The following is an 11,743-nucleotide window of genomic DNA, read 5'->3' as shown; positions in this document are numbered from 1 at the left end:
TTTTGAAAGACTTGCCCCCCCTTTTTTTGTCCAGCCAGGTAGCCAAGAGTTTGTTCTTTCCTGAAAGCTTGGTAGAAACATTGGTATAATTATTTATAAGTAATATATTGGTCAAATGGTAAAACTTCCAACAGTAAGATGATTAAATTCTGGGGATCTAAGGTATCAATATAACATGGTGACTATATAGTTAGTAAGTGTATTGTATACTTGAAATTTGCTATGGAATTAGATCCTAAGTGTTCTCACTACAGACAAAAACGGTAACTACATGAAGTAATGAATGTATTAACTAACCTGTGGTATCATTTTGATACATATATATATAGTATCAAATCATGTTGTACACCTTAAACTTACAGAATGTAATATGTCAACTATATAGAGAGAAAGTTAGGGAAAAAAAAAAACAAGAGATATTACTTTGCTGACAAAGGTCTGTATAGTCAAAGCTATGGTTCTCCCAGTTGTCATGTATGGATGTGAGAGTTGGACCATAGAGAAGGCTGAACACTGAAGAATTGACGCTTTCAAACTGTGGTGTTGGAGAAGACACTTGAGAGTCCCTTGGATAGCAAGGGGATCAAACCAGTCAATCCTAAAGGAAATCAATCCTGAATATTCATTGGAAGGACTGATGCTGAAGCTGAAGCTCCAATACTCTGGCCTCCTGATGCGAAGAGCTGACTCACTGGAAAAGACCCTGAGGCTGGGAAAGATTGAAGGCAGGAGAAGGGGACAACAGAGCATGAGATGGTTGGATGGCATCACCGACTCAATGGCCGTGAGTTTGAGCAAGCACCAGGAGATGGTGAAGGACAGGGAAGCCTGGTGTGTTGCAGTCCATGGGGTCCCAGAGTCAGACATGACCGAGAGACTGAACAACAAGAAAAAACAAACTCTTCTTGGATACTGATTGAAAATTCATTGATGCAAAACATAAATTTGGTTATAATTAATCTTAATAATATTGAGGCTTTTAACTCAGTAGTATGGTATATAACTCCATTAACTGCCATCTTAGTTTCACAAAGCATTATTTTGGAATTTTCAGTATACCAGTAATGTAAGATTTTTACAGTTTACTTCTAAGTAGTTTATGTTTTCTTTATTTTTTTAAGATTTATTTTTTGGCTGTGGTGTCTTCAATTGTCTTGCACAGGCTTTCTCTAGTTGTGATGAGTGGGGGCAGATTCTTAACCATTGGACCACCAGGGAAGTCCATGGTTTATGTTTTAATACTGCTTTGGGTGGTATAATCAACTTCAATTTCCAATCATTAATTGCAAGTATGTAGAAATAAAATTGAACATTGTATATTAACTTTGAATACTGCAAGCTTGCTGAATTTATTATTCCCAATGAATTTTTAAAAATATTTTTAAGGATTTTCTAGACAATCATACAATTAACATAAAAAAATAACTTCATTCTTTCCTTTGAGATCTGAATGCTCTTTGCACCTTACTGCACTGTTGAAAACCTCCAGTACGAAGATGAATAAAAATAATTCGAGCAGACATCCTTGCATTATTCTCAATCCTGGGGGCAAAGTATTCAATCTTTCACCATCAGGTATGACATTAGCTGTAAGTTTACTGTAGACATCCTTTATCAAGGATGGAAGTTCTTCAAGGATGGAAGGAGGAAGTTCTTAATCTGTTCTTTGCTCATAGAAGATTTTTTATCTTACATGGGTGTCAAATGTGTATTCTACATCTATTAAAGTGTTTATATGATTTTCTTCTTTATTATGCCATGAGTTAAATTAATTGATTCTTTTTTTATTATTGGTATATTACACACATACTGATTTTAGGTATACAACATAGTAATTCAATATTTTATATAGTATAAAAACTTACAATGGTAATCTGTCACCATGCAAAGTTGTTACAGTCTTACTGACTGTATTCTCCATGTGTTTATCACTGTGACATTTATCTTATAGCTGAGTGAGTGAGTGAGTGAAGTCGCTCAGTCGTGTCTAACTCTTTGTGACCCCATGGACTGTAGCCTACCATGCTCCTCTGTCCATGGAATTCTCCAGGCAAGAGTACTGGAGTGGGTTGCCGTTTCCTTCTCCAGAGGATCTTCCTGACTCAGGGATTGAACCTGGGTCCTCCCGCATTGTAGGGGAATACTTTACCGTCTGAGCTACCAGGGAAGTCCTATCTTATAGCTGAAGTTTGCACTTAATCCCTCTCATCCATTTCATCCATTCCCCACAACACCTTCCCCTCTGGCAACCACGGTTCTCTGTATCTGAGTCTTTTTCTGTTTTGTTTTGTTTGTTCATTTGTTTTTTAGATTCCACATACAAATGAAATCACACAGTATTTATTTTTCTCTAGCTGATTCTTAAATGTTAACCAAGTCTGCATTCCTGAGATAAAACACACTCACAGTCACCATAATATTACTTTCATGTTGTCAAATTCAATTTGTTAAACTTTTCTCAAAAATTTTTGTATCAGTGTTTATCAGGAATATTGGTTTGCCCTTTTTCTATTACTGGGTTTTTCTGAATTTTTTTCAGTTGTGTTTCGTCTTCATCTGGTTGTTAGGATAATGTTGGACTCAAAACCTGGGAAATGTTCCTTACTGTTCTATATTTTATGAGTCTGTATGAAATTAGTATTGTTTCCTTTTTAAACACTTGTTAGAATTTACCAGTGAAGTCATCTAATTAAGACAGAAATTTCTTTTGTGGGAGGTATTTAATTCCTTTAAAAGATATGACTACTTTCCCAGTTATCTAGTTTCTTGAGTGAGCTCTGGTAGGTATGTCTACCCATTTCACCTAAGTTGTCAAATTTATTGGCATAAAATTACCATTTCTTTAATTATTTTGATATCTAAATAGTCTGTAGTGATGTCCTCTCTGTCATTCTTATTACTAGTTATTCATGTCTTCACCCTTTTTTCTGACCTACTTGGATAGAAATATATCTATATTGCTTCTTCACAAAATCCATTTTGATTCCATTTATTTTTGTTTGTTTTCTGTATCATTGAGTTCTGCTCTTATCTTTGCAGATAAGATCTTTATACTTTGGGATATATAGTATAAAGTACAAAGTAGCTATATTTTGTGTTACTTTGCTCTTTTCTAGTTTTGAAAAGTAGAAGTTTAGATTATAAACTTGCAATCTTTTTTATTTTCTAAAAAAGCATTCATCTTTTTCTCTAAGCACCGCTTTAGCTAAATCCCATACATTGTTTTCACTTTCATTCAGTCCAAAATATTTCTTCTTTGACTCAATATTTAAAAGCATGTTTTTTAATTTTCAAATGTTTGAAGTTTGTCCAGAAATTTTGTTATTAATTTTAGTTTAATTCTACTGTGATCAGAAAAAAAGATTTTTTAATGACTACCTTTAATCTACATTTTTCATAGTTGTTTTGTCTTATGTGGTCTTTGTTCCTTTCCTCTTTCCCTAACCTCTCCTGGGTTCACCCGGTTTTTTTGTTTGTTTTATTTTAATAATTCAATTTTACTTGCACTATTGGTTAATTAGCTATAACTCTTTGTTTTGTTATTTTGTCTTAGTAGTTGCTAGAGTTTACAACATACAGCCAATCTTCAAACAACATTATACCACTTCACACATACTGTAAGAATCTTACAAATGCATACTGCCCATTCCCCATTTTCACAGATATTATTTTTAGACATTTTACTTCTATGTATGCTACTGGCCCCAAATACATTTTAGTTTTATTCTCTTGCTGGCTCTGATGAAGCTGCCATGTTCGAGAAGCCTAGACAACAAGGAACTTCTGGCCTGGCAGGAAGCTAGAGATCTAAAGCCTTAGTCCAACAACCATAAAAGCCTCAATCCTGCCAAAACCACATACATGAGCTTGGAAGCAGACCTTTTTCAGTCAAGCTTTCAGATGAGACTCCAACCCTGATTGATACTTTGAATCCATATGAGATACCACCTATGAGGCAGATGACCAACCACATAAGCTGTGCTCAAGATTCCTAACCCACAGAAACTCTGAGATGAGAAATAGGTTTAGCTTTAAATTATTACTTTTGTCGTAGTTAGTTATGCAGTAATAAGTAACAATACATCCTAGTAGGATTACCTTGGACAAACATCATGGGCGTAGAACATTCAACTGAGCCAATGTTTTCCCCCCAAAAAAGCAACTAACTATAAGCCAGAATACTCTAGCATTCTCGAGAAGACAACTGCATTGTCAAAGCAAACTGATAAAGTGGTCTTATTTTAGGAGGTAAAAGATGAAAGTAACCTAGCCTAGGACTTCATTATAATATGTTCCCATTGTCAAAAGATGATAAAGAAACAACTCAAGTAAACAAAACAACCCAGAAGATGATGAAATGGAAGCAGTCAGTGAAGAAATATTCAAGGATAAGAATGAATTAAGCCAAGGAAGAGTAGTTGGGGTTGATAGGAAGTTGATAGGTTGATAGGAAGGTGAAAATGATTTCTAGTACATAGAGAAAAATGAATACACACGTATTGTTAGGTAAAGTTATAAACCTTCCCCCTGGAGATCTTACAGAAATAAAGAACAGGTTATTCTCCATAACCCAGCTAAGCTCGATGCTTTCAGAATCTACATATCAATTCAAAACACCACAAAACAGTGACGTCACAAATTTGAACACTCTCACTTGGCAAAAATGTGAGAAGTAGCACTGAACAAGTACAGCCACGTGTCCTGATAGTCCATAATAGAGAGAGTATGGGTTAGCAAGTGTAGTCAAGACTATCCAAAGGAGTATTAATTACTACTTCGATTACTGCTGCTATAATCTTTGGTTGTTCAGACAGCTCTAAGTATCGACTCAACAAATACTGTATACAGATTTAAATAAATTTAAATATAACAAGAAAACCTTCCGTTTCACCCACAAGTTAGCTCTGCCAGAAAGGTACTAAGGAAAACGTGAATAAATGGTCACCACTCAACCCTTTACTGTATCACTGCAAAGTGGCATGAAATATACTGTGCTAGAATACCAACAGGTTGTTACTACATTAACCACATAAATGCACTAAATCCCCCAGGTACCTTTAGAAGACTCAGCTTTTCTCAAATCAAACCACTGCAACCACAGTCTTAAAGAACCAGAACTTGTTTCACTTTTTAAGAGAGGCTTTAAGAACATAAAAAAAAAATACAGGAAAAAATACTATAGTTAAGCTGGGTGGGTTCTTTAGTTTTTTTACATAGTCTAATTCCAGGTAACAGTTGTATTCCAGGTAAGTCTCACAGAGAAGAGTTTAACTCTTCAGAGTTCTAAGTAAACAAACAAAAAAAATAACTTTACAAGGTTTTTTAAATTTTTTTTTCCTGGCCAGTTATCGCTTTGGTTAAGATCTTAACATAGAAGCACCATATAGCAGTGGTATCAGCGAGATGACAAAACAGGAAGCCTTCCCCAACAAACACACCAATTCAACAATTTATGGATAAATTCCCCTTGTGACAAAGTCAGAAACAAGCAGCAAAAATCCAAAACCAAACGCTGGGGAGGAAAGAAACAACAAGAACTCTTATTCACTGCTGCTGAAAATGTAACAGCAACAGTAAAGTCACATATATTAAGTTAACTGTAAAAATGCATTCCAATATACAGTAGGTGCAGACAAGTACTACTTGGTTCCACTTATACGAGGTACCTAGAATAGTCAAATTCACAGAGTACCCTGCTAGATGCCAGGGGCCAGGGTGAGGGCAGGGGCTGGGAACTTAAGTGTTTAATGGAGACAGAATTTCAATTTAGGAAAGTGAAAAATATGGGAGATGGATGATAGTGGAAATTGCATAAAAATGTGAATGTACTTAGTACCACTGAACTGTAGTTAAATATGGTTAAAATAGTATGTTTTATGTGACTTTTACCACAACAAAAAAATTTAAATAATAGTATAGTCACTTTGGAAAATAGTTTGGCAATTTCTTACAAAACTAAACACACCCTTACCAAACAATTCAGCAATCACACTACTTGCTACTTACCCAAATGAGCTGAAACCTTACATTCACACAAAAACCTTCACAAAGATGTTTACAGTAGCTTTATTCAAAATTGCTGAAACTTGGAAACAATCAAAATGTCCTTCAGTTGGTGAATGGATGAATGAACTGTGGCACATCCAGGCAATGGAATATTAACACAAAAAAGAAGTGAGCTATAAAGCCATAAAATGACCTGAAGGAAACTTAAAATGCACATTAGTAAGTGAAAGGCGCCAATTTGAAAATGTTATCATAGCTTATGATCCCAATGTATGACATTCTGGAAAAGGCAAAAACTATGATGACAGTTACATCAGTGATGGTCAGGAGTATGCAGGATGGTGGAATGAAGGCAGAGCCATATAAGATTTTTAGAGCAATGAAACTATTCTGTATGCTACTATAATGGTGGATACATGTCATTATACATCTATCAAAACCCACTGAAGGTACACTGTGTAATTCTGTAAACTGCGGGCTTTGAGTGATAATGTGTCAATGCAGGTTCATGTATTTTAACAAATATACCACTCTGATTCAGGCCATGATAGTGGAAATGGCTGTGCATACATCAGGAAAGGGGGTATACGGGAAGTCTGTACTTTCTCCTCAATCTTTCTGTGAACCTAAAACTGCTCTGAAAAAGTCTATTTTTTAAAAAACGGAATCAAATTGAATTTCAAAGGTACAGGTGATCTGACAAAAACCTAAGTTATTAACTACTCCAACATGTTTCATATCCTTCTTGAGGCTTAAGGTGATCACTGAGAAGAATAAAAATGAGTATCTCACAAGTCGTGAAAGTTACAAACAGTGCCAAAGTACTGACAGGCAGTCAACTACCCAGATATTACCATAAGGACAGCAGCGGTCTGTGTACATGAATGCTGCTAAGCAGGTAGAAGACCAAGGTCTCCTCAGTTAATAGGCATATCTTATTCTAGGGGATCATCACACTGTATCCAAATTCATTCTAACTCAAAGTCTACTTTTGTATATTGTTTTCATTGTTATGCAGACTTTATTTTAAACAGTACTTTCTATGATGAGATTTGATCTATAATGTAGCCTCAAACTGGCTGAATATTACAAGGTTATGTCATCATTTTCCATTACTAGGTATATAATACACTCATAATGCTCATCAAATGCTTTTACCAAAAAAAAAAACTATTTAAATGCTATGTGACATTTTAAAAGATGGAAAAAGGAATTTTAAGAGTATTGCCAAGAAAGAACTGTTTAAGAACACTGTCATTTTAAAAGCATAGCTAAGTTTTAAAATGACATTACTTCCCTGAGAATCACAGCTGCAGATGCCTTGATTACTGTGCCAGATTAAAGACCCATCAATTTAAAAAAAAACAAAAACTGAAGGACTTCAAAACAGCTCTCTCTTAAATTTTAATGAAGTTAAGATTTTTCTATATTAAAATTACTAATTCATATTTCCCCAACTTTCACAGTGGTTCTAAGAAATTCAATTGAAAAAAACTTGAAGCTTCCATATTTTCAAAAACTGCATATTTATACCAGTTAGCAATTTTCACTGGTCTAGGAGTTTTCACACACATAATTCTCTAACGATTTAAGTAATTTGTATTATGTTATATGGGCTTCCCTGGTGGCTCAGTGGTAAAGAATCTAAAGACACAGGTTCGATCTCTGGTTGGGAAGATCCCCTGGAGGAGGAAATGGTAACCCACTCCAGTATTCTTGCCTTGGAAATCCTATGGACAGAGAAGCCTGAAGGGCTATAGTCCATGGGATGGCAAAACAGTCAGATATGACTTAGCGAATAAACAGCAACTGTTACATTATCTATAGGCCATCCATCAAGTTAATATTTTGACTATCCTGCTCAGAGAAATAAGTTTAGGGTGAGGCAATCCCTGGTGGCTCAGTGATAAAGAATCCACCTGCCAATGCAGGAGACCCAGGTTCGATCGGGAAGATTCCCTGGAGAGGAAATGGCAACCTACTCCAGCATTCTTGCTGGGAGAATTCCATGGACAGAGAAGCCATGGGGGCTACAGTTTACACAGAACTTAAGTGACTAAACAATTATTCGAAAACTTTTGTTTTGAGATATATTCTCTTTTGCTTCCCTCCCCCTACACACTCCCAACATACACCACACAAAAGGCCTTGTGGCATTACCCTTAATAATGAATTCTACAGCTTCCCTGGTCGCTCAGATGGTAAAGAGTCTGCCTACAATGAGGGAGACCCAGGTTCAATTCTTAGGTGGGGAAGATCCCCTGAGAAGGGAATGGCAACCCACTCCAGTATTCTTGCCTGGAGAACTCCATGGACAGAGGAGACTGGTGGGCTATAGCTCATGGGGTCACAAAGAGTGGGAAACAGTCCCCTCCCACACACCCACAACATATACCACACAAAAGGCCTTGTGGCATCACCCTTAACAATTCATCCTACAACCTCACTTTGAACTAAGAGAAATTTCTAAAGGAATTTCCCTAATCTTTGAAAATTTTCTTGGGCAGAACCTTACCTACACCATTCTTGATGAAGCAATGTCCTGTTTTCTTCACCAAATCTTCCCGTGACTGTGTGTTGTTATGCTCCAGAAGCTACTCAAGTTTTTCCCTGGGTCTGCTCTGATTCATGACTGTTTAAAACTAACTACTGACTGAAACAAAAGAACCTCATCATCCTACTAGAGACAGTCAGATACTAGAGATAGTCACTCATCCACATGCTACTAGTCAATCCTGACTTCTTCACCCTCCTATTTAACAATTTTCTTATATCTTACTCCAATTCTTATTTCCTCAATTATATGTGACCCCTTACTCTTAATTTTTCTCTTTTTCCATGGGTGGAGTCCAAAATCAAGCACAAAACTCTTAAAAATGTTTAAACGATGTGTAAGGACTCTGCAAAACAGGTAGGATGGCCAGTCTTCTCTCATTGTACATATGATGCTGTACTATAAGTGGATGGCAATAAGCAGTTTCAATTTCCTGAATTATTTTTTGTTTCTTTTTTTGAAAACCCAGTGGGGGGTGGGGCGGGGCTCGCATTCCTGGGTTCCTTGAAACTGAAACCGTCCAAGAGGCAGTTTTAAGTAGCCAGCCACCCGCAGGGCACTGCAAGGACAGCCGGCTGGAACACATATCCACCTTTCTGAGAAACAGGCCTATTTGCTTTCCTGTAACTTCAGCCTGAGGGGCAGGCTTCTGCCTGAGACACATCTAGACTACAGAGGTCCTCCGGGAACAGGGTGTCATCTCTGCACTCTCCATCTGCTTGCTAGAGCTCTCAGGTATTTTCTAGAAAGGAGCTTATACACTAGTCTGGAGCACAGATTTGTGCAACTGTTGCCTAGGGAACACCTCCAGATTGCCCAGCTCTGGTCTCCAACAGGGCTTATGCTTGCAGTCCCATGGGACTGTATATGTTTACATGCTTCAAAGCTGCAGCCTGAAGGTTTGGCTCCCAGCCAGCCTGAATCTAGGTGCTAAAATACTCCGCTTTGGGACACTGACAGATCTTGGCACACCCTCAACTATTGGAGGTTATTAAAAATAAAATAGGCTACATGAACAGTTACAAAGGCTTGAGATATAAGAGCTAGGGCAGGGTTGAATGATAAAGTTTCTCTCTTACACAAGGCTACTTCTTCAAGACTGGAAGAGGTGGCTGGTTTATCTAATGCATAACAATGAGCAGAGATGAAACTGCACCACTATCTTACACCATACACAAAACCTAACTCAAAATGGATTAAAAATTTAAATGTAACACCTCAAACCATAAAACTCCTAGAAGAAAACATACATGGTAATCTCATTGACATCAATCTTAGCAATGACTTTTTGGATCTGATTCAAAAAGCAAAGACAACAAGAGCAAAAATAAACAAGTGGGACTCTATCAAACTGAAAAGCTTCTGCACAGCAAGTAACAAAATGAAAAGACAACATACAGAATGGGAGAAAATATTTGAGAACCACATAACTGATAAGGGGTTAATACCCAGAACACATAAAGAACTCATACACCACAAGAGAAAAAAAAAAAAAAATCCAATTTAAAAATGGACAGAGCATGTGAACAGACATTTTTCCAAAGAATACATGCTCATGGCCAACAGGTATGTGAAAAGATGCTCAACATCAGTAATCATCAGGGCAATGCAAATCAAAACTACAGTGAAACATCACCTCACACCTAGTGGAATGGCTATTATCAAAAAAGTCAATAAATAAGAAGTGTTGGAAAGTACTTGGAGAAAAGGTAACCCTTGTACACTATTGGAGGGGATGTAAACTGGTGTAGTTACTATGAACCAGACCTCCATCTTTCTGGGAAAGAGGCCAACTACTGTACGGAGTTTCCTCAAAAAATTAAAAATAGAACTACCATATGATCTAGTAATTTCACTTCTGGGTATTTATTCCATTTAAAAAATAGAAACACTAACTGAAACAGATATATGCACCTCTATGTTCACTGCAGCATTATTTACAGTAGCCAAGATAGGAAAACAATCTAAGAATCCACCGATGTATGGATAAAGAAACTATGGTAATGACAATGACATAAGAGAATTATTCAGTCATTTTTAAAGTGTAAAATCTTGCTAATTGCAACAATGTGGATGGAACTTGAGGACATTATTCTAAGTGAAATAAGTCAGAGAAAGGCAAATATTGTTAAGATCTCACTTAAAGGTGGAAATCTAAAAAAAAAAAACTAAAACTTTCAGCTATAAAACATATAAATAATAGGGGTAGTAATGTACAGCATAGTGACTATAGTTAATAAAAATGTACTACATATTTGAAAGTTGCTAAAAGCAAGATCTCAAATGACCTAATCACAGGAAAAAAAAATTGTATTACTATATGGTGACACGTTAACTAGACTTATTATGGAGATCATTTTGCAATGTATACTAATATAATTTGTCAGTTATGCCTCAATCAAAAAAAGAAAAATGACATTCTTTCTAAGATAAAGGGAAAAGAGAGACAAAAGATGAAAAACGACAAAACAAAAAAAGCTGTATCCCTTCCGATATCATGTGATAAAAGAAACTCAGATTTAAGTGTTTTAGGCTTGCAAAATTTGCCCTACTATACACAAAGGAACCCCATTCAAGAAGAAACTAAAAATCCATTTTTATTAATGATTTTTGGAGGTAAAGAAAACAACATATTTACATACATGTTTACAAATATTTGCATAAAATGATTTTTTTCCCTTTTTGTTTAAAAGATTGTTTTTCATTTGGCAAAAGATTAAAACATTAAATACCATAAGCAATGAACCCAGTAACATTATGAATTATTATTTCTTCCCTTTATCCTTTTCCCTATGCTCAATACACTTAAAGGTGACCCAAACTGACACTGATATTTAGAAGGACAATGAACTACAGGAGCATGACTAATGGTAAAACTGCCTTGTTAGGAGATAATGCTGAAGTTATGACTGCTAATTAAGAATATGAAACACAGTAATTGCGTACTTACAGGGTCCTATTTTCCTTGCTGTGTTCCATTGAAGGAAGGAGGGGAAACAGAAAAGGAGAGAGAGGGAAAAAGGGAAGAAGAGGGTCATGCTGGTTGGGGTGTTATTTTGGGGGGCTAGAAAGCTCCTTGGAGGGAACCATGAAAAAGCATCTGAGACATCCCCTACAATGGAAGAAAATGCCTAACACCATTCTTGCACACAAACATGGGCTGCTGGATATTATCTCCTGATT

General features: G+C 36.3%; 1 long non-coding RNA gene across 1 annotated transcript; it reads right to left on the bottom strand.

Moving 5' to 3' along the window:
* Window positions 1–1,102: 1,102 nt before the first annotated feature.
* On the bottom strand, window positions 1,103–3,849 carry LOC145545552 (uncharacterized). Its single transcript, XR_014082149.1, has 2 exons — window positions 2,254–3,849; window positions 1,103–2,044 (listed from the first exon to the last, which is right to left on the bottom strand). It is a non-coding gene; the product is annotated as an uncharacterized LOC145545552 (long non-coding RNA).
* Window positions 3,850–11,743: the final 7,894 nt, after the last annotated feature.

This window comes from Giraffa tippelskirchi, chromosome 4 (assembly GCF_054371585.1).
Source record: "Giraffa tippelskirchi isolate mGirTip1 chromosome 4, T2T-mGirTip1v1.2.pri, whole genome shotgun sequence".
NCBI lineage: Eukaryota > Metazoa > Chordata > Mammalia > Artiodactyla > Giraffidae > Giraffa > Giraffa tippelskirchi.
Note: the sequence above shows the minus strand (reverse complement) of the source record. Positions and strands in the feature narration are given on the sequence as shown.